This window comes from Ornithorhynchus anatinus, chromosome 2, assembly GCF_004115215.2.
Source record: "Ornithorhynchus anatinus isolate Pmale09 chromosome 2, mOrnAna1.pri.v4, whole genome shotgun sequence".
Taxonomy (NCBI): Eukaryota; Metazoa; Chordata; class Mammalia; order Monotremata; family Ornithorhynchidae; genus Ornithorhynchus; species Ornithorhynchus anatinus.
This window is the reverse complement of record NC_041729.1, coordinates 108,674,929-108,700,668: the sequence shown is the minus strand read 5'-3', so window position 1 is coordinate 108,700,668 and position 25,740 is coordinate 108,674,929. Positions and strand designations below refer to the sequence as shown.

The following is a 25,740-nucleotide window of genomic DNA, read 5'->3' as shown; positions in this document are numbered from 1 at the left end:
CTGTTCCCAACAATTTTCTTGCTGAGAATAGAGATTATGAACACTGTGTCAAAATTCCTATCTAAAGCCACATCCTCACAAGTTGTCAAGCTCGTCTCTCTAGACCGTAAGCTTGTTATAGGCAGAGAATGTGTCTACCAACATCATTATACTCTAGTCAGCCAGTGAAACTTATTGAGTCCTTAACAATAAACAGACACATTCTCTGCCCAAACGACCCTCCCAAATGTTTAGTACAGTAAGTGCTCAATAAATGCCACTGCTAGATTGATTAACTGATTGGTTGATGCAAGCCTCGAGGTGAATTTTGAATGAGAGAAGTGATTTGAAGCAGGAGAATTTCCGACCTTGAATGATGGCATGGCAGGATACATAGTGGCAAAGACAGAACCTAGCCTTGATGAATCGCCAGCCGAAACCTAGTATTCGTGTTACATCTTGAAGCCAAATTAGAGCATATTTGAGAATTGTTGAAAACACCATTGATTTCCACTTCTCTATGTATCACCTTTTGCCTCAAATAGGTAGTCACATATCCAGCCATGTCTAACATTGTTTGGTGTACAGAAAAAGTAAATAATAGATGGTCTCCACTGTACAGGTATTACCTAAAAATAATGAGAATGAATGTGGTGTTTGTTGAAAAGTTAACATGTGCCAAGCACTGTACTGACCACTGGAAGCTAACAGTCTAAGGAGGAGGGAGAACAGGAATTGAATCTCCATTTTACAGATGGGGAAACTGAGGTACCGATAAATTCAGTGATTTGGACAAGGTCTTTCAGCAGGCCTATGTGGTCTAGTGGAATGAGCATTGGCCTGGAGGTCAGAGGACCAAGGTTCTAACCCCATCTCTACCACTTGTCTTCTGTGTGACCTAGGGAAAGTCACTTAACTTCTCTGTGCCTCAGTTACCTCAGCTGTAAAATGGGGATAAATACTGTGAGCACTATGTGGGATAGGAACTGTTTCCAACTTGATTATCTTGTATCTACCCTGGCACTTATTATAGCGTGGGGCACAAAGTAAGGACTTGACAGATACTATTAAACATAAAGGTCCTCTGATTCCAGCTCTGAACTCTTTCCACTAGGCTACATTACTTCTCAGCACTTTAAGTATTCTCTGTCACCAGGGTTAGCCTTGGACATTCTCTTCTCCTGAGGCAGGGAAAAATCCTGTCCCTTTCTATTCTACATGACAACATTACATCACACTGCATGTGCACACTACATAATGTGATGATATATGGAAATCTAAAGGGTTTTTCCAGGGGAAGCCTAGCTTCCCAATACCTCCCACCTGCCATGCTCCAGAGACATTGCATTCCTCTTCCTTCGCTTTCTTACAAAGGGGTCACTTCTGGTGCAGGGTGGGTGCTATCTCACTTTTAGCTCTAGATTCCTCGAGCCAGCTGTCTTTCTTGCTTATTTCTGAAGTTGGCCCTGTCTCACTTATACTTATAAGAACTGACCTATGCTACACCCGGGAATTATGACTTCCTTACACCAGGGAGGAGCTGGGGAGGGGAGAGGGTGGAGTGGGCCGAGGAGAGAGAAAGGCCAGATATCAGGTGCTGATCACACATTAGCCCAGACTAACTGGGAAGCCTGAAAGTGGACCCATTGCTTTGTCTCCACAAGCTCAAAGTGACACTTTCAAGGCCAACCTCAATTCCATGGGTGAAACAATGTCAGTTGCCATCCCTTCTAGACAGTAAGCTCGTCATAGTCAAGGAATATATCTGTTTATTGTTGTATTGTACTCTCCCAAGCACTTAGTACAGTACTCTGCACACAGTAACTATGACTGACTGACCGATTGACTGACTCATTGGACTGGAAACACCACAGTCACAAAACAGCAGGTTAGATCTGTCAATATCCATGTTCATTTCTCTCTTTAAACTGTCCTGCAGTGAGCCTACAGGCGAGCTACCGGAAGGGAGAAGTCCCCATTTATTAAATCATATTTACTGAGTGCTCACTGTGTGCAGTGCACTGTACTAAGTGCTTGTACTAACAAGCTTACAGTCTAGAGGGGGAGCTTACAGTCTATAGTCTCCAGTCTCCAGTCCAGCACACCCCCGCCTCAGAGAAATACTATAACGGAGTTGAATCTTTGGTCCCTGGGCCCATGATAGAGGCTCGGCAGAGAGTTTATGAAGAAGAGGAACTTGGCTTAGATTCTCCAACAGCTGGTACCTTGCTGTCTAATGCTTATTGTCCATGATCCTGTCAGAGATCCAGTTGTCACAGAATGGGCATCTCACTGCTGGGCAATGGCTATTTGAATGTGGATGGGGCCTACCCTGACCGAGGGATGAGGATCCAGGACCTTTGAATCTTTTTCTCACAAGTGGAATTTCAGGAGGAGAATTTGACCAGAATCTCCTGCCCGGAGGCTAACACATTCTCAAATAATATATACTCTTAGCTTCCAGCAGCTCCAAATCACAATGACTGTTAGTTCCCAGCCACAGATTCTTTGGCTTTGTGTTTTGTTTGGTTTTGTTTAATGGTATTTGTTAAGCAATTACTAAATGTAAAGCACTGTTCTAAGCGCTACGCTTCGTACAAGTCTATCGGGCTGGACACAGTCCCTGTCCCACATGAGACTCACAGCCTAAGTAGGAGGGAGTAGGATTGAATCCCTGTTTTATAGTTTAGGAGACTGAGGCCCAGAGAAATAAAGTGACCTGGCCAAGGTCACACAGCAAGCAGTTGACAGAGCTGGGATTAGAACCCAGATCCTTTGACTCCTGACCCCTGCTTTTTCCACTAGGCCATGCTTCTTCTCTGGTAGAATCAATCAATCGGGAGTGTTTATTGAATGCTTTCTCTGTTCAAAGCATTTGAGTGGATATAATAAAGTTATTAGGCATGATCCTTGCCCTCCAAATCCCCACCCTCTAAGAAGCCTACAATCTAGGGGGTGAGACAGACATTAAAATGTTACAGACAGAGGAAGTGGCAGAGTGTAAAGGTATGTACCTAAATGCTGTGTGGATTGGTGGGGTGGAGTGAGTACCAAAGTGCTTATAGAGTATTTTATATGGTATTTGTTAAGGGCTTAATTGTATTTATTAAATGCTTACTAGATACCTAGTACTATTCTAAACACTGGGGTAAATATAGGATAATCAGTTCCCACATGGGGCTCGCAGAAGAAGTAAGAGGAGATGTCGGTATTAAATTCCCATTTTTCAGATGAGGGAACTAAGGCACAGAGATGTTAAGTGTGCCCAAGATCACGCAACAAGTAAGTGGTAGAGCCAGCATTAGAACCCAGGACCTCTGACTCCCAGGCCCGTGCTCTTTCTACTAGGCCCCACTGTTTTCCACTTAGATATGGATTCAAGTGCCTAGGCAATGCCCTAGGGAAGGAAATATGAATGACTGACTGACTGCTTGAATAACTTATTGGACTAGAAACAGGAAGGGGAAGAAAACACCAGAGTTATAATAGTGAAGACCAAATAGGTGTCTTTTGTTTTTATTTCATTTCAGTCCCGCTGCTCACCAAGCATTCCTAACAGTTGTTTATGGTATTTATTAAGTGCTTACTATATGCCAGACACTACACTAAGCGCTCGGGTAGATGCAAGCTAATCAGGTTGGACATGGTCCCTGTCACACCTGGGGCTCATAATATTAATCCCCATTTTACAAATGAGGTAACTGAGGCTCAGAGAAGTAAAGTGACTTGCTCAAAGTCACACAGCAGACAAGTGGTGGAGCTGGGATGAGAATCCAGGTCCTCCTGACTCCCAGGCCCTTGCTCTATTCACTTGGCCATGCTGTTTCTCATAAAACATCTACCATGAACTATAAAAAAGGATCCCAGATCTGATATTTGGGCAGAGAGCAATAACAATAATACCCTGAAATTGTGGAACTCTTTAAAATTTTCCCCAGATTGTCAGTAACAGAGAGGGTAAGTGACTTGAGTCTCTCACACAGCAGGCAAACGGTGGATGTGAGACAAGAACCTAACCCCCCTGACTCCCAGACTCAAGTTTTTTCTACCATGCCACACTTCTAGTAATCGGGATTTAGTTCTGGCCTCAGCTTGTGGGAACTCCCTTGTGATTTAAGTCCTGGAATAGGTTTCTTCACCACTGTCTCTCTTCTGGATTTTATAGGTTCGATAAATACAGTATGTACTGTTCAAATCCTGTCCGGCAGAACCCATGGGAAATGATTCAGTTATTTGGATCTTGGGAAGGAAATCTGATTAGTGAAGAGAAACAAGATGCTCATATTTAAGTCCTTTAGACTATAAACTCGTTGTGGACAGGGAACATGTCTACCAACTCTGTTACATTGTACTCTCCCAAGCACATCATACAGTGATGATTCAGTAACTGCTCAATAAATAAGATCAATTTAAGTGCTTACGAGGGTTTGATAAAAAAAAATTTTAAAAGAGAACTGTTTCTGATTCAGGGCAATGAGGATCATCATTGACAGTCTCAGGGAACTTTGTTATATCATATATCAGACAGGTAATTGCTCTCCCCCATTTCAAAACCTTATTAAAAGCACATCCCTTCCAAGAAGACTTCTCAGACTAAGCCTTCCTCTCCTCTCCTCCCACTCCCTTCTGAGTCACTCTTCCTTGCTCCTTCATTCATCCTCCCTCCCATCCCCACAGCACAGATGTACATATCTGTAATTTATTTACTTATTTATGTACTTATTTATTCATATTAATGTTTGTTTCCCCCTCTAGACTGTGAGCTCAATGTGGGCAGGAATGTGTCTGTTATTATATTGTACTCTCCCAAGCGCTTAGTACAGTTTTTTGTTTACCGTGAGCACTGAACACATATGAATGAATGAATGAATTAATTAATTAATTAACTGGGGGGGGGGGGTCTCCCTCAAACTATATGAAACTAAACAGAAACCAGGAATCTGATCAGAGAACTCAAGACTTCAAGATCCTTTCCCTGGATCTTTGCCACACACTCAAAGTAAAACATTCACATTGTCCAAATAGCCAGACAAACTAGCCCATATTTTGGAGGAAATTAGCCTACGTTTATAAGAAATCATGGCGCAAACAAGCAAGAACCTTAGTAAAAATCAGTTTAGTCATCAAGCCCCAAGAGGGACAGGGACTACGTTTAATTCTCACCTCAGGTATTCCCTTTGAAAACACACAGTGAGCACTAAAGAAATACTATTCTCGTAATATCCCGGCTAGACTATTGTGTCAGCCTTCTCTCTGATCTCCCTTCCTCCTCTCTCGCCCCGCTCCAGTCTATTCTTCACTCCTATGCCCGGCTCATCTTCCTGCAGAAACGCTCTGGGCATGTCACTTCCCTTCTTAAAAACCTCCAGTGGTTGCCTATCAACCTCCGCTCCGAACAAAAATTCCTCACTCTAGGCTTCAAGCCTTGCCCCTTCTTACCTCTCCTCCCTTCTCTCTTTCTACTGCCCACCCCGCACACGCTGCTCCTTTGCCGCCCACCTCCTCACCGTCCCTCGGTCTCTCCTATCCCGCCATCCACCCCTGGGCCACGTCCTCCTGCGGTCCTGGAATGCCCTCCCTCCTTACCTCAGACAATCTAATTCTCTTCCCCTCTTCAAATCCCTACTTAAAACTCACCTCCTCCAAGACGCCTTCCCAGACTGAGCTCCCCCATTTTTTCCCTCTGCTCCCTCTACCCCCCCTTCACCTCTCTGCGGCTAAACCCTCTTCTCCCCCTTTCCCTCTCCTCCTCCCCACTCCCGTCCCATCCCCTCAGCACTGTACTTGTCCGCTCGACTGTCTATATCTTCATCACCTTATTTATTTTGTTTAATGAGATGTACATCACCCTGATTCTATTTGCCATTGTTTTTATGAGATGTTCTTCCCCTTGACTCTATTTATTGCCATTGTTCTTGTCTGCCTGTCTCCCCCAGTTAGACTGTAAACCCATCAAAGGGCAGGGACTGTCTCTATCTGTTGCTGATTTGTACATTCCAAGCGCTTAGTACAGTGCTCTGCACATGGTAAGCGCTCAATAAATGCTATTGAATTGAATACTATTACTACTAAAAATGATTCTGAGGAGCTTACAGTCACCATCAAAAACTGTGAAGATGATGGCCAAATTTACATGGGCTTTTGAGAGGACTTTCCTGAGGAAACGTACTCACTGACCTGACTCTCACACAGCAGAACTGACCTTTGGTTTTGAGTGAATGTCATAGTGTCAGGTCTGTGCACCTGCTTTCGTTCTATCACACACCCCACCTCATACCCCAAGTGGAAGGATTTGGGTAATGGCATGGAGGTGAGTCACAGGAGAGCTGCAAACATTTTAGGAGGCTATTTCTGGTGCGCTGGGTGGGAGCAGCATACAAATCAGGGAACAGCATGCTCAGATTTAATGCCGATACTGCCCAAGCCTCTAATTCCCCTCTCATCGCACCTTTCTAGGGTTGGCCACTGGTCAAGGTGCAGAGGTCAGCCCCCTTACAACAGCCCTGTCTGAGGGAGCGGATTTTAATCTTGGAACCAGCGCCTATGTGGATGAAATGGAAGCTCTCCTTTTTCTCATTGGTGGAGGACACGCAGCTCAGAACTGAAACTCCTGTACCTTCAGTGGGGTTGCCAGAAAACCATGCCCACATGAGGAGGACTTGAGCCTTGGGAACTGAAAAAAACAAAACGCCTCATTTGGGGGTTTTGAAAGTGAAGGAATGATTTGGGATGAATATTAGGAGAGCTACCAATAATAATAATAATGTTGGTATTTGTTAAGCGCTTACTATGTGCAGAGCACTGTTCTAAGCGCTGGGGTAGACACAGGGGAATCAGGTTGTCCCACGTGAGGCTCACAGGCTTAATCCCCATTTTACAGATGAGGTAACTGAGGCACAGAGAAGTTAGGTGACTTGCCCACAGTCACACAGCTGACAAGTGGCAGAGCTGGGATTTGAACTCATGACCTCTGACTCCAAAGCCCATGCTCTTTCCACTGAGCCACGCTGCTTCTCTAAGCCACGGTGCTACCAGATCTATGGGTCCCAGTATGCATCAACCAGAGGGCAAATATTCCTAGTCAGAGTTCCCATCCTCCCCTGTGGGCAAGGAGGAGTCCCATGTCTTTATTCCGTGGTTCCCAAGCATCTAGTACAGCTTATCACATGGAGGGGGCTCTCAGTAAATACTACTGCTGCTGCTACTGGCTTGTTTCATTGGGGCCACCTGGCAGTGAAGATTTCTGAACAGCTCAGAGAGGAGGACCCATGACTGAATGTGACCATCTGCCTCACACCCATAAGAGTCATCGAACAAAATACTTCAGGTGTTGCGCTGGAAGTGGAGACCCCTTGAATTGCTCAGTGGGTGAGATGGCGTCCTATACGTGCCAAAGGGCAAGTGGCCCAGGTTGCCCCAGCTCATGGACAATCATGAGATGAGGACAAGGCAGTGCTCAGCATTTCTATGTCTGGTGAAAAGGTATGGTGAAAGGGACCAACCAAGAATGAACTGAGCTGGGGCTTCATTCATTCATTCATTCATTCATTCATTCATTCATTCATTCATTTGATCATCTCTATTAAGCATTTGCTGCATGCAGACCACTGTACTACGTGCTTGGGAAAATAAAATACAACAATAAAGAGTGACAATCCCTGCCCACAATGAGCTCACAGTCTAGATGTGGGGGGAGGTGGACATCAATACAAATAAACAGGTATAAATGCAAACAAATAAAATTTCAGATATGTATATATATATATTTAATATAAGTGCTGTGGGGCCAGTAGAGGGGCTAAGAGCAAAGGGAGCAAGTCAGGGCAATGCAGAAGGGAGTGGGAGATGAGGAAAAGTGGGGTTTAGTCTAGGAAGTCCTCTTGGAGGAGATGTGCCTTCAGTAAGGCTTTGAAGGGGGGAGAATAATTGACTGGAGGATTTGAGGAGGGAGGACATTCCAGGTCAGAGGCAGGACTTGGGCTGGGGTCAGCGAGACGAGAAAGATTGAGGCACAGTGAGGTTAGCACCAGAGCACCAGTGAAGTTTGTGGGCTGGGCTGTAGAAGGAGAGAAGCAAGGTGAGGTTGGAGGGGGCAAGGTGATGGACTGCTTTAAAGCCAATGCCATTTCCGACTCTCCCCCTTCAAGTTTGGTCAGTGACAATAAGCCAGTTTTAGGATTCTCCAGCTAGACTCTTCTGGGGACAGCCAGCCTCTGGAGATCTCTTGCCAGCTGCAAGGCCATTAATCAGTCCAAGTTCAGGCTGGGAAAGAGTAGAAGAAGCTGGACTTAGGTTTTTTTAGCTTAAGAGTGATTCTGACTCAACTCAGATGAGGACACTGGAAACTGCCCTCCCAATGTAATAATCCCGAATGGAAATCACCGTGCCCAGAAATGAAAGAGCTAAGTTCAGAGTCTGGGCCTCTCTTGGAATTTTCTCAAGGCCTGTGGGAAGGAGACGAGGAGGGAAAACTAGACAAGAAGATAATTAGGGCCATTACATGAAAGTACACAGCATCCGAATCTGCACTTATTTCTACGGCTTTATCTCAAAGAGAGTAGACAGCTGCAGAAAATGCCGAGAAGGGAAGCCAAAATAATGGTTGGAAAATAGAATCAATGGTATTTATTGTGTTTTTACTGGATGCAGAGTACTGTACTAAATGGTTGGGGAATGTGCAATAGAATGGGTAGATATTTCTGCACATGAGTAATTTACAATCTAGTCATGGAGACAGACAATAGACAAAGGCAATGTAAAAGAGAGTGACAACAGGGTGGGAAGATGAGAAGTTGAGATTAATTAGGAAAGACTTCCTGGAAGAGACACGATTTTAGGAAGGCTTTGTAGATGGGGAGAGTAGTGGTCTGCTGGATTGGAAAGAGGGAGGTAATTCCAGGAAAGAGGGAGGAAGGAAGGCTTAATGGCAAAAGAGAAGCATCATTGCCTAAAGGATAGAGCATGGGGCTAGGAGTCAGAAGGACCTAGGTTCTAATCCCGGCTCTGCCACTTGTATACTGTGTGATCTTGGGCAAGTCACTTCACTTCTCTGTGCCTCAGTTACTTCAACTGTAAAATGGGGATTAGGACTGTGAGCCCCTTGTGGGACATGGACTGTGTGCAACCTGATTAACTTGTATCTACTCCAGCGCTTAGTACAGTGCCTGGCACATTGTAAGCATTTAGCAAGTACCATTAAAAAAAAGATAGGTTTGAGGATTGGTGAGAGACCTGAGCCCCTCTCAGGGTCTCACCTGGAGAGTTTCCAGTACCCCATCAGTCTTGGCTATGGGAGGGGAAGTCAAGCAGAGGCCTATCCATTCCATTCCTAGCCTGGGCAGTGGCTGGCGAGTGGAAGGCAATCGCTACAAGTCAAAACTCACCCGTGTTGATCAGCAGCGGCATGGGAAGGAGTCAAAGGCAGAGACTCGAGTTTACTATGTTGAAGGCGGCAGTGGTAAATTACTTCCTTATTTTACCAAGAAAACTCTATGGATATACTACCGGAATGATTGCAGATGGAGAGCGGGGTGTTCTGGGAGAGATATGTTTGTGGTTTATCTCTGGGTTGGAAATGACTCTATGGCATTAGACAAGACAAGAAAGAGTTGAAATTGAGGGCAGTGAATAGATTGATAATAGAGTAGTGAGGTGCAAGAGCTGGGTTGTAGTAGAAGAGTTAGGGTAGGAGGGAGACAGTTGATTGAGTGTCTTAAAGCCAGTGTCAAGGAGTTTCTCTTAGATGTGGAGATAGACGGGCAACAGTTGGAAATTACCAATGTGCAACCAATAAATTGACCATCCAAGAGAGAAAAAAATGTTTAGGTTTCTTTCAGCTGGAAACGTACAGGTTGAGAAAGGACGTGACTGAGTTTACAAAAGCATAAAGGGTATGTTTTGAGAAAATTGTTCACCAAATCCCATCCAGGTGAGGGAGTGTCAATTGAAGATATGTTCAAAACAAACTAAAGGAAATACTCCACACTTCTTCACCTTGTGGATAAGAGGCACCTAGTGTTCATTCCCATAGGAAATTGTGCAGGTAAAAAAACTCTGCAGATTTGGGTGGGATTCAGGTATGTTTACAGACAAAATGTCCACGGAGGATTACTAGGAGGAAATTTAGAGATGGAGAGGGAAGAATTTGGGGTTTTGGTTGGGCCATCCCTGCCTGACCTTGAGGATGGTTGTCCAAAAGAGGAAACTGTCAGAGTTAATAATAATAACTGTGGTATTTGTTAATTGCTTACTAGGTGCCAAGCATGTACCAAACACTGGGGGAGATAACAATATAATGGGTTGGACGCAGTCCATATCCCACATGGGCTCACAGTCTTAATCCCCATTTTACAGATGAGTAAATGAGGCACAGAGAAGTTAAGTGACCTGCCCAAGGTTACACAGCTGACAAGTGGTAGAGATGGGATTAGAACCCAGGTCCTCTGACTCCCTGGCCCTTGTTCTTTCCAGTAGGCCACACTGCTTCTGTGTATTTCCTCCATACTGTCCTTTTTCCCCTGATGAACCAGAATACTGAACTGGACAAACCACTGATCTGAACTAGTTATGGAGTCCTTCACTGTGTTATATTCTTCTGGTTTATCAAGATGCCTTTCCAATTCTATTCATTCCTCTTACTCTTCTTAGATACCTTTGAAGTTAAAGTTGAAGGAATGGCTTTTCACTAAATCTGTTTATCTCTTCTTGTTAAACTGCAGAGGGGTTGTTTAAACTTCTTGAGCAATGCTCTGTTCCAAGATTCATTCCATTAAGCAGCAACTGCTCGAAAATCCCCAGTTAGAATGATGAGGAAGGAGGTTCATGGACCTAGAAGCAGCGTGGCTCAGTGGAAAGAGCACAGGCTTGGGAGTCAGAGGTCGTGGGTTCTAATTCCGGCTCTGCCGCTTGTCAGTTTGTGACTTTGGGCAAGTCACTTAACTTCTTTGGGTCTCCGTTCCCTTATCTGTAAAATGGGGATGAAGACTGTGAGCCCCACGTGGGACAACCTGATCACCTTGTATCCCCTACAGCGCTTAGAACAGTGCTTTGCACATAGTAGGCACTTAACAAATACCAACATTATTATTAGAATGCATACATAATAATAGTGCTATTTATTAAGCGCTTACTATGTGTCAAGTACTGTTCTAAACCCTGGGGTAGATACAACTAATCAGGTTGATCAGAGTCCCAGTCCCACATGGGATTCACAGTCTTAACCCCATTTTACAGATGAGGTAACTGAGGCACAGAGACGTGGGGTGACTTGACCAAGTTCAAATCATGTTGGGTGCCATAATCTTGTTTAAGGAAAACTAATGGCTACCTTCCACAAACACCAGAGGGCTGCTGGCATGTTGCAAGCAAGCATTCTTCAATCATTCCAAAACTAGAAACCAACTGAGTCCACGTAATTATGCCATTTGTTGTTAAGAGTTAAGGGATGGCACTGAAAGTGTTGGAAAGGTTGACAGATTATAGCTGGAGCCAAACTGCAACCAGAATTAAGAGGCAGGATACTAAAAAAGTGTCAATTTTCAGGGTTTGTGCAGACTGAGGCTACTTGGGAACTTGGTCTGAAAGGAAAATCTCTGGATACTTGCTATTCAAAGATCCACTGTTTTTTTTTTTTCTTTTTCCACCTTGACTGCAGTGGGGCCTACTTAAATGCTTTCTCCCAGAAGAAATCAAGTAGTATTTATTGCATGTCTACTGTGTGCAGAGCACTGTACTAAAAACTTGGAAGAAAACAACGGTTAGAAAACACGATCCCTGTCCTACAGGAGTTTACAGGCAAAATAATTTACAGATAGGAGAATGTACAAATCTTTTTGGTCTGTGTAGCTAGCCCATTGTTTACCACAGTGCTTGCCACATGGTAAATGCTTAACAACTACCACAGTTATTCATATTAAAGAGTGCAAGAAAAGATTCATATGTAGGTAAGGGCTTAAATAGTAGGGTACATAAATTGATAATGATGGAAGCGTTACAAGTACAGATGTGTAATTGGCACAGGACTTCTGGGGTGGTAGAAGGGGCTGTAATCTAATAATAATGTTGGTATTTGTTAAGTGCCTACTATGTGCAGAGCACTGTTCTAAGCACTGGGGGAGATACAGGGTAACCAGGTTTTCCCACGTGAGGCTCACAGTTAATCCCCATTTTACAGATGAGGTCATATAGGCACTGAGAAGTGAAGTGACTTGCCCACAGTCACACAGCTGACAAGTGGCAGAGCCGGGATTCGAACCCATGACATCTGACTCCCCAGCCGGGCTCTTGTGTGATGGTCACTCAGGCCAGCTTCAAACATAGAGGTAGGGGAAGGGGAACCTCAGAAGTTGCTAGAAAATGCAGAAAAATGCTCCTGGGAACCTTCTCCTCTAGAGAAAGCTAATCTGCTTAAATACTTGGTGTTTAGCTCGTGGCTCCACCTGAACATGATGCCACAATATTTAAGCTTCTGAAATTTGAGTCAAACACAACATGACAACTTTGTAGAAAAGAATCTAAGGTGATTACAAGGAATATAGCTAGGTACTGCACACACATACACATACACAAAATCTCTCCCTCTTTCCAGGGTGAAAAGAATCCAAAATTTTAGAGCCACTTAAATTTAAACCAGTATGGACTCGGGTGGTGGTGGTTCAAGTTTGTTTGCTTTTAGCAGAACACAACTTCCTGTTTCTAAGAAGAAAATATGCCTGTAAAGAGCTTAGGTCAAAAAAGAAAAACAATCCAAAGCTTTCTTGGATATCAAATAACTTAACAAAACAATATTTTGCTGAGTTGAGTTCAAATGAACCAGAAACATATGGACTGTATTTCTCCCCTAAAGCATATGTGATTTTAAACTTTAAGAATAAAAATGGTCAGCAAAAGCCAGCTTTGATTTTGCTGAGCTCAAAATATTTGAAAATAAATGTTGGAAGTCCTGACAGAATCAGATGCGGAAATGTTCATCAATTTCTCCTTTTGAAATTTCTGAAATTAAGAGAATGTTGCACACTCTAAGATAAACAACACACACTAAAACTAGCAATGGAGAGAAAAGACATCTTCACCTATGCATTTAAGTCTGTATCCTTTAAGCACTTTGATGTTCACCCCACACCCAACCCCACAGCTCTTATGTATATATTCTATTCTCTGCTGCTTCCCTTATATGTAATTCATTTTAATATTTGTATCCCCACTAGTCAGTCATTTGGTCATTCATATTTATTGAGCAATTACTGTGTGCACAGCACTGTATTGAGCACTTGTGAGAGCACAGTACAACAATAATGCAGACACATTCCCTGGCCACAGTGAGCTTACAGTCTAGAAGGGGAGACAGATACTAATATAAATGAATAAATTACAGATGTGTACATAAGTGCTGTGGGATTTGAAAGGGGGATAAAAAGGGGAACAAGTCAGCACGATGCAGAAGGGAGTTGCAGAAAAGGGAAAGAGGCCTATCAGGGAAGACCTCCTAGAGGAGATATGCCTTAATTAAGGCTTTGAAGAGAGGAAGAGTAATTGTTGGATTTGAGGAGGGAGGGTCCAGGCCAGAGACATTACGAAGGCAAGAGGATGGCGATGAGACAGAAGAAATTGAGTTACATTGAGAAGGTTAGCATTACATGAGTGAAGTGTGCAGTCTAGGTTGTAATAGGAGAGTATCGAGTTGAGGTAGGAGGGTCAAGGTGATTACGTGCTTTAAAGCCAACAGTGAGGAGTTTCTGTTTGATGCAGAGGTAGATGGGTAGCCACTGGAGGTTCATGAGGTGTGGGGCAAACATGTCCCGAACGCTTTTGTAAGTAAATGATCTGGGCCACAGAGTGAAATATGGACTGGAATGGGGAGAGACAGAAGGCTAGGAGGTCAGCAAGGAGGCCGATATGGTAATCAAGGTGGGATAGGATAAATGCTTGCAAGATTGTAAGCTTCTTCAGGGAAGGGATCATGTCTTCCAACTCTATTGTATTCTCCCAAGCAGTTAGTACAGTGCTCTGCACAAAATGCTTGGTTAATGCCATTTGATTGATTATTTCTTTATGGTATTTGCTAAGTGCCTATTATATGCTAGGGACTGTACTAAACACTGGGGTAACTACAAGCTAAACAGGTTGGACATAGTCCCTGTCCCATATGGGACTCACAGTCTTATTCCCCATTTTACTGGTGAGGTAACTGAGGCATAGGGAACTTATTAATTCTACTATTACTAATAATAATAACAACAACAATTGTGGTATTTGTTAATCGCTTAGTACGTGGCAGGCACTGTACTAAGCACTGGGGTGGATACAAGCAAATTGGATGAGACCCGATCCTGATCCCGGTCCCACATGGGACTCCGAATCTCAATCTTCATTTTACAGATGAGGAAACTGAGGCACAAAGAAGTGAAGTGACTTGCCCTTGGTTACGCAACAATAGCTTGTTGACAAGTAGTGGAGCCGGGATTGGAACCCAAGTCCTTCTGACTTCCAGGCCCATGATCTATCCATTTGGCCATACTGCTTCTCATTCAACATTCAACATTAGTAGGTTCTCTGAAGCTTCAGGACATGCCAAAATAATCTAACCCCACCATGGGATGAGGGAGTAAAGTCAGACAGACTAGAAATTGAGAGCAAGTGGGAACAGTTGTTTATAAATGATCCATCTGCTCTAAGGAAGAAAATGAAAGGATTCACTGCTCTGAAACCCCCTTCTAAAATTCAGCTGACAAGAATGATGACTGCAGTTTATTAGAATCGCAGAAAAAGTTCCCTGATGAGCAGCAGCTTCGCCAAGATTGTGATACCGAGGGTTAGGCTTGAAAATAGAGAGAGGTCCTGCTGGGTGGGGCAAATTTATTAGTGCATGTTGTTACATGCAACTGTGTGGTGTGCGTTGATGCCCCCAGCACAGGTCTGAGAGTCAGGATTCCTGGCTTCTAATCTCAGCTCTGTCACTTCACAGAAGGAAGAGACATTGAAGAAGGTTCCCATGCTTTATAGGGTTTGCTAGAGCAACATACTATTGAGTAATTTCAACATAAATTGAAATTGGTCATTTCCTTATTGAGTGATGGGTTCTACTCTTCAATTTTTCTGCTGTGTGAACTTAGGCAAGTCATTTAACTTATCTGGGCTTCAGGTCCAGAAAGAAGGATTGTAGCCATGGGAGTCAAAAGGATATAGGTCTTAATCCCAGCTCTGCCACTTGTCTGCGGTGTGATTGTGGGCAAGTCACTTTACTTTTCTGTGCCTCAGTTACTTCATCTGTAAAATGGAGTTAAGACTGTGAGCCCATGTGGGACATGGACTGTATCCATCCTGATTATCTTGTACCTACCCCAGCGCTTTGTACAGTGCCTGGCACATAGTAAGCACATAGTAAGCCCAAATACAAGCTCTGGTACAGAATACACAGAAGGGATTAGGAATTCAACCCATATTTACCTGCTTTTCATTCCAACAAGACTCGGACCACTCAAATAAGAGACGATTATGTGCCCCTCTCCAACAGACCTTTATTTTGTGGTATTTGTAAAGCACTTACTATGTTTCAATCACTTTACTAAGTGCTTGGGGTTATTTTCTAGCCTGATCCTTTGTATCACAAACTTGGCAAAGCTGCTGTTCATCAGGAAACCTTTTCTGTGATTCTAATAAACAAGATAATAATAATAATAATATTGGTATTTGTTAAGCGCTTACTATGTGCAGAGCACTGTTCTAAGCGCTGGGGTAAACACAGGGGAATCAGGTTGTCCCATGTGGGGCTCACAGTCTTAATCCCCATTTTACAGATGAGGGAACTGAGGCACAGAGAAGTTAAGTGACTTGCCCACAGTCACACAGCCGACAAGTGGCAGAGCTGGGATTCGAACTCATAAGCCCTGACTCCAAAGCCCGTGCTCTTTCCACTGCGCCATGCTGATCATCAGGTCGGACACTCTCCATGTCCCACTTGGGCTCACAGTCTAAATCATCATTTTACAGAGGAGGTGACTGAGGCATGGAGAAGTTAAGTGACTTGCTGAAGATCACACAGCCAAGTGGCAGAGCTGGGATTAGAATGTAAATCCTTTTGACACCCAGGGCAGTGCTCTATCCACTAGGCCTCACGGCTTCTTTCTGGGAAAAAAAGATAAGGAAGTACAAGCAGGGACAATATCATATATAAAATGTCTGGAACCCCCCTTAAGCCGGATATTTTCCATCTAAATGAACAATTTTAAATAAAAAAAAGGAAGCAAGGAGTTGATTATTTCCATTGAAATGATAAAAACAAATTCTTTCTAAGGTGATCCACTCCCATTTGATTCAATCCAAACTGCCACCTGCCAATATGGTGTGTTGACAGGTGTTCCCTGAATAACAGTGGAGAATAAACAAAACCCTCAGAAATCGGCAGCCAAGTTGAGCAAACACCCAGAAAAGCATTTTAAATATCCTTTGTCCAAGGGCCTAACCCATATATTGTAGCCACCTCGTCTTTCCTTGGAAAACCATTATGATGATCTTTGTACCTTATTTAATTAATGATTCAGTGGAAATTACCTGTGCAATTTAGTACAGGATCTGAAAGAAAATGGGCTGGATTTAAAAAGAAGTTTGCTTGGAGGCGATTGGTACTTTGAGGTGAGGACAGGGTCTTGGTGTGAGATACTTGTTTGTTAATCCTGTTATCGGAGCTGTCACTGATAAGCGATAAGCGTTCAGGGCTAGCTGGAGAAGGAGACAAGACCCACGGACTACGGACCCTCATGGGGTGAGGTTTTCAGGGTTTAATATGCCCACAATGCCAATCCGCTCACATTCCAGGTGTCTTAGCAAGGGTGGGTGCTGGGTCTTCCTTCTGGAAGGAGGGCATTTCCCTACCTTGGAGGGAGTTTGCGGCAGTCTCACAGTTTGCAGGAATTTGAGCATCTGCTCCAGTTTTTGTGGGTGTCATGGAGTGGAGTTGCCATGGGGATGGGTTATGGAAGAGAGAGGAGGATTTGGGGGAGGCAGTTCAGTCACAGGCCTGCTATATATTCTTGGGCAAGTTACTAATATGCGTTTTTTAAAAAGGTTTTCTGGTATTTATTAAACTCTTACTGTGTTCCAGGCACTGTGGTACTAAGCCCTGGGGTAGGTGCAAGCTAGTCAGATTAGACGCAGTCCTTGTCCCCCGTGGGCCTCGCAGTTTTAATGCTCATTTTGCAGACGAGGTAACTGAAGCACAGAGAAGTTAAGTGACTTGCCCAAGATCACACAGCAGACAAGTAGGGGAGTTGCAATTAGAACCTAGGTCCTTTTGACTCCTAGGCCCTCGTTCTATAATAATAATAATGATGGCATTTGTTAAGAGTTTACTATGTGAAAAGCACTGTTCTAAACTCTGGGGAGGATTGAGAAGCAGCGTGGCTCAGTGGAAAGAAACTGGGCTTTGGAGTCAGAGGTCATGAGTTCAAATCCCAGCTCTGCCACTTGTCAGCTGTGTGACTGTGGGTAAGTCACTTAACATCTCTGTGCCTCAGTTACCTCATCTGTAAAATGGGGATTAACTGTGAGCCTCACGTGGGACAACCTGATTACCCTCTATCTACCCCAGTGCTTAGAACAGTGTTCTGCACATAGTAAGCGCTTAACAAATACCAACATTATTATTATTGTCAAGGATAGCTTTATGGGTGCAATATTATTCATCTTATTTGAAGGTAGGAAGTTTGTAAAGGTGTAATGAGGGGGGAAAGGCTTAATGGTACTGTACTCTTTGAAAACAACTGAGCTGGAACACTTCCCTCAACTCCCCCTCCCCAGATCAGTTGAGCAAAGGCGGCTTTTCTGAAGTAAGGCCCCCTCCTGCCCTCAGCCGAGGGACAGGGACTATTTCTAATTCCCATCTTTGTATTATTTCTCAGTTCTCAGTGTGCTTTGCACACAGTAAACACTTAATATATATTATTATTACTGGTACTCCTATGACTACTGAGTATCACTGGATGTGGAGAGAGATACCGTCTTAGAAAAAAGCCAATGCAAAGTCCTCTGAATTTGTCACCCATTTCCCATGGCCAAATCCTGAGTCATGACAAGAGCTCAACCTCTAAAAGCGGCGGAACTTAGTGGATAGAGCCTGGGCCTGGGAGTCAGAAGGACCTGGGTTCTAATCCAGGTTCTGCAACATATCTGCTGTGTGACCTTGGGCAAGTCACTTCCCTTCTCTGGGCCTCAGTTACCTCATCTGTAAAAATGGTGACAGAGAAGCAGTGTGGCTCAGTGGAAAGAGCATGGGCTTGGGAGTCAGAGGTCATGGGTTCTAGTCCCGGCTCCGCCACTTATCAGCTGTGTGATTTCGGGCAAGTCACTTAACTTCTCTGTGCCTCAGCTACCTCGTCTGTAAAGTGGGGATTAAGACTGTGAGCCCCACGTGGGACAACCTGATTACCTTGTATCTAGTTCAGCACTTAGAACTGTGCTTGGCACATAGTAGGTGCTTAACAAATATCATGATTATTATTTATCAATAAATAATTATTATCAATAAATACAATTGACTGACTGATCAATTAACCCCCACGTGGGACAGAGAAAGTGATCTGATTGTATTGTATCTACCCTAGTGCTTAATAATCATCATAATAATAATGGTATGTGTGTGCTTACTATGAGCCAAGCACTGTTCTAAGCTCTGGGGTAGATAAAAAGTAATCAGGCTATCCCACGAGGGCCTCAGTCTTAATCCACATTTTACAGATGAGGTAACAGGCACAGAGAAGTTAAGTGACTTTGTGAGCCCCATGTGGGACAGGGACTGTGTCCAACTTGATCAAATTGTATCTACCCCAGTGCTTAGAACAGTGCTTGGCATGCAGTAAGTGCTTAACAAGTACCAAAATTATTATTATTATTATTAATAACCTTATTGTAGGCAGAGAACTGTCTACCAACACTGTTGTATTGTACTTTCCCAAGTGCTTAGTACAGTTTCCCCTGAGCACAGTAAGCACTCAATAAATACAATTGATTGAAAAAAATATGATTGAATAAAATAGTGCCCGACATCCATTTAGAATCCCATAAGTATGTGTTGCCTGCTGGACCCATGAAGGCAAGTTCCTTTAAAGAAGTAAGGTCAGAGAACCACTTCTCACTCTTCAAAGATGGCCTCTTTCTCCTGCTTTCCCTGAGAGTGCTGAAACAAACCAGTGATAAGAGAGAGCAGGTGAGGCGATATATTGGAGACGCCCATAAATATAGACAAATATCATCAGGGTAACAACTGATATCCTTCTTAAGCATCACTCTCTGGAGGGCTCTGGGCTGGCGAGGTGTATAAATAACTTTCTGACACTGTGATTAGGGGGAAAATATTCTCAGAGGTTCCTCTAGAACACAAGGACACTGGAGAGCCTGGTGAGGAAAAAGCAGAATCATCATCATAAATGGTAAAACCATTCTATTACCTGTATCTCGCGGAATGGCCCTTCTGTCTCTGTCATCTATGCACTTGGATCTTGACGCTTGTTATTCACCCCACCCTCCGCACCCCAGGACTTCTGTACATATAAATAATTTATTTATTTATAGTAATGCTTGTCTCCCCTCTTATAATAATAATAATAATCATAATAATAAAATGGTATGTATTATGCACGTACTATGTGCCAGGCACTGTACTAAGCACTCAGGTGGTTACAAGCAAATCAGGTGGCGCACAGTTCCTGTTTCACGTAGGGCTCACAGTCTCAATTCCCATTCTGCAGATGAGGGAATGGAGGCACAGACAAGTGAAGTGATTTGCCCAAGGTGACACAGCAGAAATGTAGTGGACCTGGGATTAGAACCCATGACCTTCTGACTCCTAGGCTCTTAACGCTTTCAATCTCACTTCTCTAGTAACATACTATAGAAATGATCCCTGAAAGTACAGACTGTCAGCTCATTGTGAGCAACAATTCTGTTGTATTATATGCTCCCTAGTACTTAGTACAGTGATCCTCACAGCTTGAACTCTCTCTTGTTATTACTCCAGGACTAAGAACCGTGCTTGACACACAGTAAGTGACTAACAAATAACATAAAAAAACCCCAAATGCCTAAATTTTCCCTCTTGTAACCTACCATATATTTGTTGCCCAAGTCTATCTTGATTTTACTGATGCGTTGATTGATTGATTCATTCATTCATTCAATTGTATTTATTGAGTGTTTACTGGGAGAGAGTGCAATTTAACAACAAACACATTCCCTGCCTACATCCAGCTCACAGTCTAGAGCCAGTCTTTGAGCCTTTGGAGCTTCCTTTGAGGAATACTTACACATGATTTCCACTTCTGAAAAATTTCCAATTCTGGTAGCATGAGAAATAAGTCTTTTTGATCTACGTAAATTGATGACTTTCTTGTCTTTGTGATGAAAAGGGAGAGAGCATAGATATTCAAACGTTAGCTCTTATCTTATCTTTTCTGAGTAACTCTGAACTGGATTACAGCAGCTACAAGTGAGGAATGCAGAACAAAAGAAAAATGAAAGTAGCAGCAGCTCTGAATTTGCAGAAAAATAAGGGTGAATAAGATAATGGTGCTGAGTTCAGGGTGGCTCCCCAGAAGATTAATCTTGCAGTTGTATTGCATGCAACTGAATTTGTTTCTAGATTAATCTTGCAGTTGTATTGCATGCAACTGAATTTGTTTCTCAAAATCTGCAAGCCCACGGATACATTACCAGGTAATAATAATTACCTGGAGAGAGGAGGAGGAGAAGCAGCGTGGCTCAGTGGAAAGAGCACGGGCTTTGGAGTCAGGGCTCATGAGTTCGAATCCCAGCTCTGCCACTTGTCGGCTGTGTGACTGTGGGCAAGTCACTTAACTTCTCTGTGCCTCAGTTCCCTCATCTGTAAAATGGGGATTAAGACTGTGAGCCCCAGGTGGGACAACATGATTCCCCTATGTCTACCCCAGCGCTTAGAACAGTGCTCGGCACATAGTAAGCGCTTAATAAATACCAACATTATAATAATAATAATCTGGTATTTGTTAAGTGCTTCCTATGTGCCAAACACGGTCCTAAGCACTGGGGTAGATACAAGTTGTGTAGGACAGAGTCTCTGTTCCATATGGGGCTCACTGCCTGAATCTCCATTTTATGGATGACGTGACTGAGGCCCAGAGAAGTTAATCGACTTGCCCAAGGTCACACAGCAGACGTGTGGCAGAACTGGGATTAGAAACCCTGTCCTCTGACTCGCAGGCCCATGTTCTTTCCACAAGGCCATGCTGCTTCCTGGTCTGTGCCCTTAGATATAAATAAGAGAGGAGGAAGAACCAGCTTGCACATTCACACACATGCACAAAGGGTTTTATATTTTAATACACCTACCCTATCCTGATTGCTTCTTTAACCTCCATGATTTGACAAAAATAGCAAAGCTGAGAAGGGTGGAAAGGTTGGCTGTTTCTCAGAGAATTAGCTGACATGGGCCAGAGTTTCAAAGAGTAAATTCATGAAGGGAACATGTCTACTAATTCTGTGGCACTGTACACTCTCCCAAGTGCTTAATACAGCATACTGCACATAAAAAGTGCTCAACAGATACCACTGATGGATTGACTGCCTCAGAGAGAGCTGCTGCTGTCTGGCTAAGTGCCTGATGCAAAGCCTTAACCATCCAAGATGGAGTCACAAGGGAGGCGTTTCTGAATTGCATTCATCGAGAAGTGAACAATTGATCAGGGCCTGTTGGGATCTTATACATGAATGAATGAATGAGCCAATCTATCAATCGTATTTCTGGAGCACTTACTGGGTGCAGAGTACTGTATTAAGCACTTGGAAGAGTTCAGTAGTACAAACTTGGTAGTCTTGGTAGGAGGATCAGAGATCTAGTGGAAAGACGATGAGCCTGGGAGAAGGAGGACCTGGGTTCTAATCTCAGCTCTGCCACGTATCTACTGTGTGACCTTGGGCAAGTCACTTAATTTCTCGATGCCTTAGTGTCCTTATCTATAAAATGGGAATTAAACTGTGAGCCTCATGTGGGATCTGGACTGTGTCCAATCTGATTAGCTTGTATCCACCACAGCGCTTAATAAAGTGCCTGGCACACAATAAGTATGAATACCATAAAAAACAAAACAAACAAACAACAAAACAAACAATGAAACAAACAAAAAACATGCTCCCTGCCCACGAGAAGCTGAGAGTCTACAGAAGGGGTTTACAGTTTGGAAGAACTAGTCAGAAGGAACTAGATCAATCAATCAGTGGTATTTATTGAACTTTTTTGTATGCAAAGCACTATACTAAATGCTTGCTAAGTGCTTGGGAGAATTCAATTGAGTTAATAGACATAATAATAATGGCATTTGTTGAGTGCTTTCTATGTGTCAGGCACTGTTCATTCAATAGTATTTATTCAATAGTATTTATTGAGCACTTACTATGTGCAGAGCACTGTACTAAGCGCTTGGAATGAACAAGTCGGCCACAGTACTAAGCACTGGGATAGATAAAAGCTAATCGGGTTGGACACAGTCCCTGTTCTATGTGGGCTCAAAGTCTCAACCCCCATTTTACAGATGAGGGAACTGAGGCCCAGAGAAGTAAATGATCCTTGCCTTCAAAGAGCTTGTAATCTAGTAAAACTCTAGGGGAATTCCGTTCCAGCTCTACTTTAAGCATTTTCAGTCGCTTAAGGCTCTCTCCCCACCTCAGGGTCTTTGCTTAAATCATCCTGAATGCTCAGAATAGACTCGATCCATCAGCTCAGCCACAAATTGTAAACCCTGAGACAAACAGGTAAGTTCCCAAGCACTTAGTACAGAGCTCTATTCATTCATTCATTGTGCATTTAAGCTGTATAAGCACTTGGAAGAGAATAATACCACAGAATTAGTAGACGTGTGCCCTTCATGAATTTGGTCTTTAACACTCTGGCCCATGTCAGCTAATTCTCTGGGAAACAGCCAACCTTTCCACTCTTGTCAGCCTTACTATTTTTGTCAAATCATGGATGCTGAAGAAACAATCAGGATAGGGTAGGTACATGGCATCCTCTTCTCTAAAGTCAAAGCAAAAGGCCCATTCCTCTTTCAGGAAGTTTCCCAGATTAATCCCTCCCATTCTCCATAGTGGTGGCACTGTCTCCCCACAACTTCCCTCAAAGCTCCCATGTAAGTAGTATGGGTCATATTAATCAGTGTGTTGATGGGGTGTTTCTCAATTTTGTGCTCCCTCCCTATTAGATTGGAAACTCTTGGGAGAGAGGGGCCATGAATGTCTTTACATGGTCTACAAAATCATTGACTAAATGTGCATTGCCTCCAATCTATGTAGCCCAGTGGATAGAACCCAAGCCTGACAGTCAGAGGACCTGGGTTCTAATTTCCAGCCCCACCGACTGTCCATAGTGTGATCTTGGGCAAGTCACTTCACTTCTCTGTGCCTCTGTTACCTCCTCTGTAAAAGGGAATTAGGACTGTGAGCCCCATGTGAGAGAAGCAGCGTGGCTCAGTGGAAAGAGTACGGGCTTTGGAGTCAGAGGTCATGGGTTCGAATCCCGGCTCGGCCACTTGTCAGCTGGGTGACTTTGGGCAAGTCACTTAACTTCTCGGTGCCTCAGTTACCTCATCTGTAAAATGGGGATTAAGACTGTGAGCCCCACGTGGGACAACCTGATTCCCCTGTGTCTACCCCAGCACTTAGAACAGTGCTCGGCACATAGTAAGCGCTTAACAAATACCAACATTATTATTATTATTATGTGGCATATGGAACTGTGTCCAATGTGATTAGCCTATATCTGCCCCAGTTCTTAGTATATTGGTTGGCATATAGCAAGCACTTAACAAACACCAGGAAAAAAAAGCCAAAAAAAATGAACCAAAAAAACGAGCTCTCAGGATAATAGTAATAACTGTGGTATTTCTTAACCACTTACTATGTTCCAGCACTATACTAAACACTGGGGTAGATATAAGATAATTGGGTTGAACATAGTCCCTGTCCCACGTAAGGCTCACATAGGGCTCAATCCCCATTTTACAGATGAGGTAACTGAGACATGGAGAAGTTAAATGGCTTATCCTTGACTACACAGTAGACAAATGGCAGAGTCAAGATTAGAACCCAGGTCCTTTTGACTCCCAGGCCCATGCTCTATCTCCCAGGCCATGTTGCTTCAACAGCTTCCCTGTCCAACATAAAGGAGACAAGTCTTAGAGATCATCATTTTGAGAGCTCCCAAAATGATTCTTCTAGGCAAATAAAAAATAAGAATAGCAGTTTAGATTCTTCAAAAGAATGCGCTTTCGCATTAGTGTGGTGATTTGCAAGGTCTTGCAGCCCCTCGTTATCAGTAATGGCCCTGAAATTATTTTTCCAACCACAGTCTCCTAAGCACTGGTCTTTCTTTGGTCTTTTTTTAAATGACATTTGTTAAATACTTACTATATGCCAGGCACGCTATTAATTGCTGGGGTAGATACAAGGTAATCAGGTTGGACACAGTCCATGCCCCATGTGGGGCTCAAAGTCTTAATCCACATTTTACAGATGAGGTAACTGAGGCACAGAGAAGTGCAGTGATTGCCCAAAGTCACATGGCAGACAAATGGTGGAGCTGGGATTGGAACTCAGATTCTTCTGACTTCCAGGCAGTTGCTCTATCTACTAGGCCACTAGTTTGTCTGTCCAAGGGCTCGATTTGAGTTGAGACAGGGTAAAAGTAGATTGCAAGGTCCTTGTGGGCAGGGATCATGTCTACCAAGTCTATTACTTTATTCTACTCTCGCAAGTGCTTAGTCCAGTACTCTGCACACAGTAAGCATTCAATATATACCAATGATCAATTGATTTGTGCCATGAATATTTTCCCCTTGGGTTGGTTTCATTGATGTCCTTTTGGTAAGGGATTAATCGTGGGGTCCAGAGAGGTCCAGCTTCCTGCCAGAAAGAAGGAGCAGCTTGGTGGAAGATTCCGGGAGGCTGAGGGACCTCAGGAGCCCGGTAAGAAAGAGGATGGATGTTGACTGAGGTCTTGGGACCACAGGAAATATTTTCTGGGTAACTCTGGGGACTTTTTTATGGTATTTTTTATGTGCATACTATGAGACAGGCATTGTACTAAGCAATGGGGTAAATACAAGCTAATGAAGGTGGACACAGTCCTTGTACCACATTGGACACACAGTCCTAATCCCCATTTTTGAGATGAGGTAACTGAGGTGCAGAGAAGTGAAGTGATTTGCCCAATATCATACAGCAGACAATAATAATAATTTTTATTATAGTATTTAAGTGTTCATTATGTGCCACACACTGTTCTAGGCACTGGGGTGGATACAAGCAAATCAGGGTGGACAAAGTTCTTCTTGTGGGGTTCACAGTTCACAGATGAGGTAACTGAGGTTCAAAGAAGTGAAGTAACTTGCCCAAGGTCACATAGCAGACAAGTGGTGGAGCCAGGATTAGAACCCAGGTCTTTCTGACTCCCAGGCCTGTGCTCTCTCCACTAGGCATCACTCCGTGTCATTTTCTCAACCATTTTTTCCATGACTCTCTCCGCACGTATGGTACATCACAAACCCTGATTATCTCTGAGTGGCAGAGGCTGGACAGAACATCTAAAATAAGCTCCCGTCCTGAAGAGGGCTTGAGTGGCGACTTCATTTATGCACCCTCATGGCCTCTGTTCCTCCTTTTCGTCTTGATAAAGAGGGGGTGTAATCAGCTTCTGAGATGGCAATGGCCTGGGCTCGGGGCGCGAGGAATGAGGAGGTGATTAAC

General features: G+C 43.6%; 1 pseudogene; it reads right to left on the bottom strand.

The window, feature by feature from the left end:
* Nucleotides 1-19,797: 19,797 nt before the first annotated feature.
* On the bottom strand, nucleotides 19,798-19,889 carry LOC114809894 (annotated as a pseudogene).
* Between the last annotated feature and the right edge of the window lie 5,851 nt (nucleotides 19,890-25,740).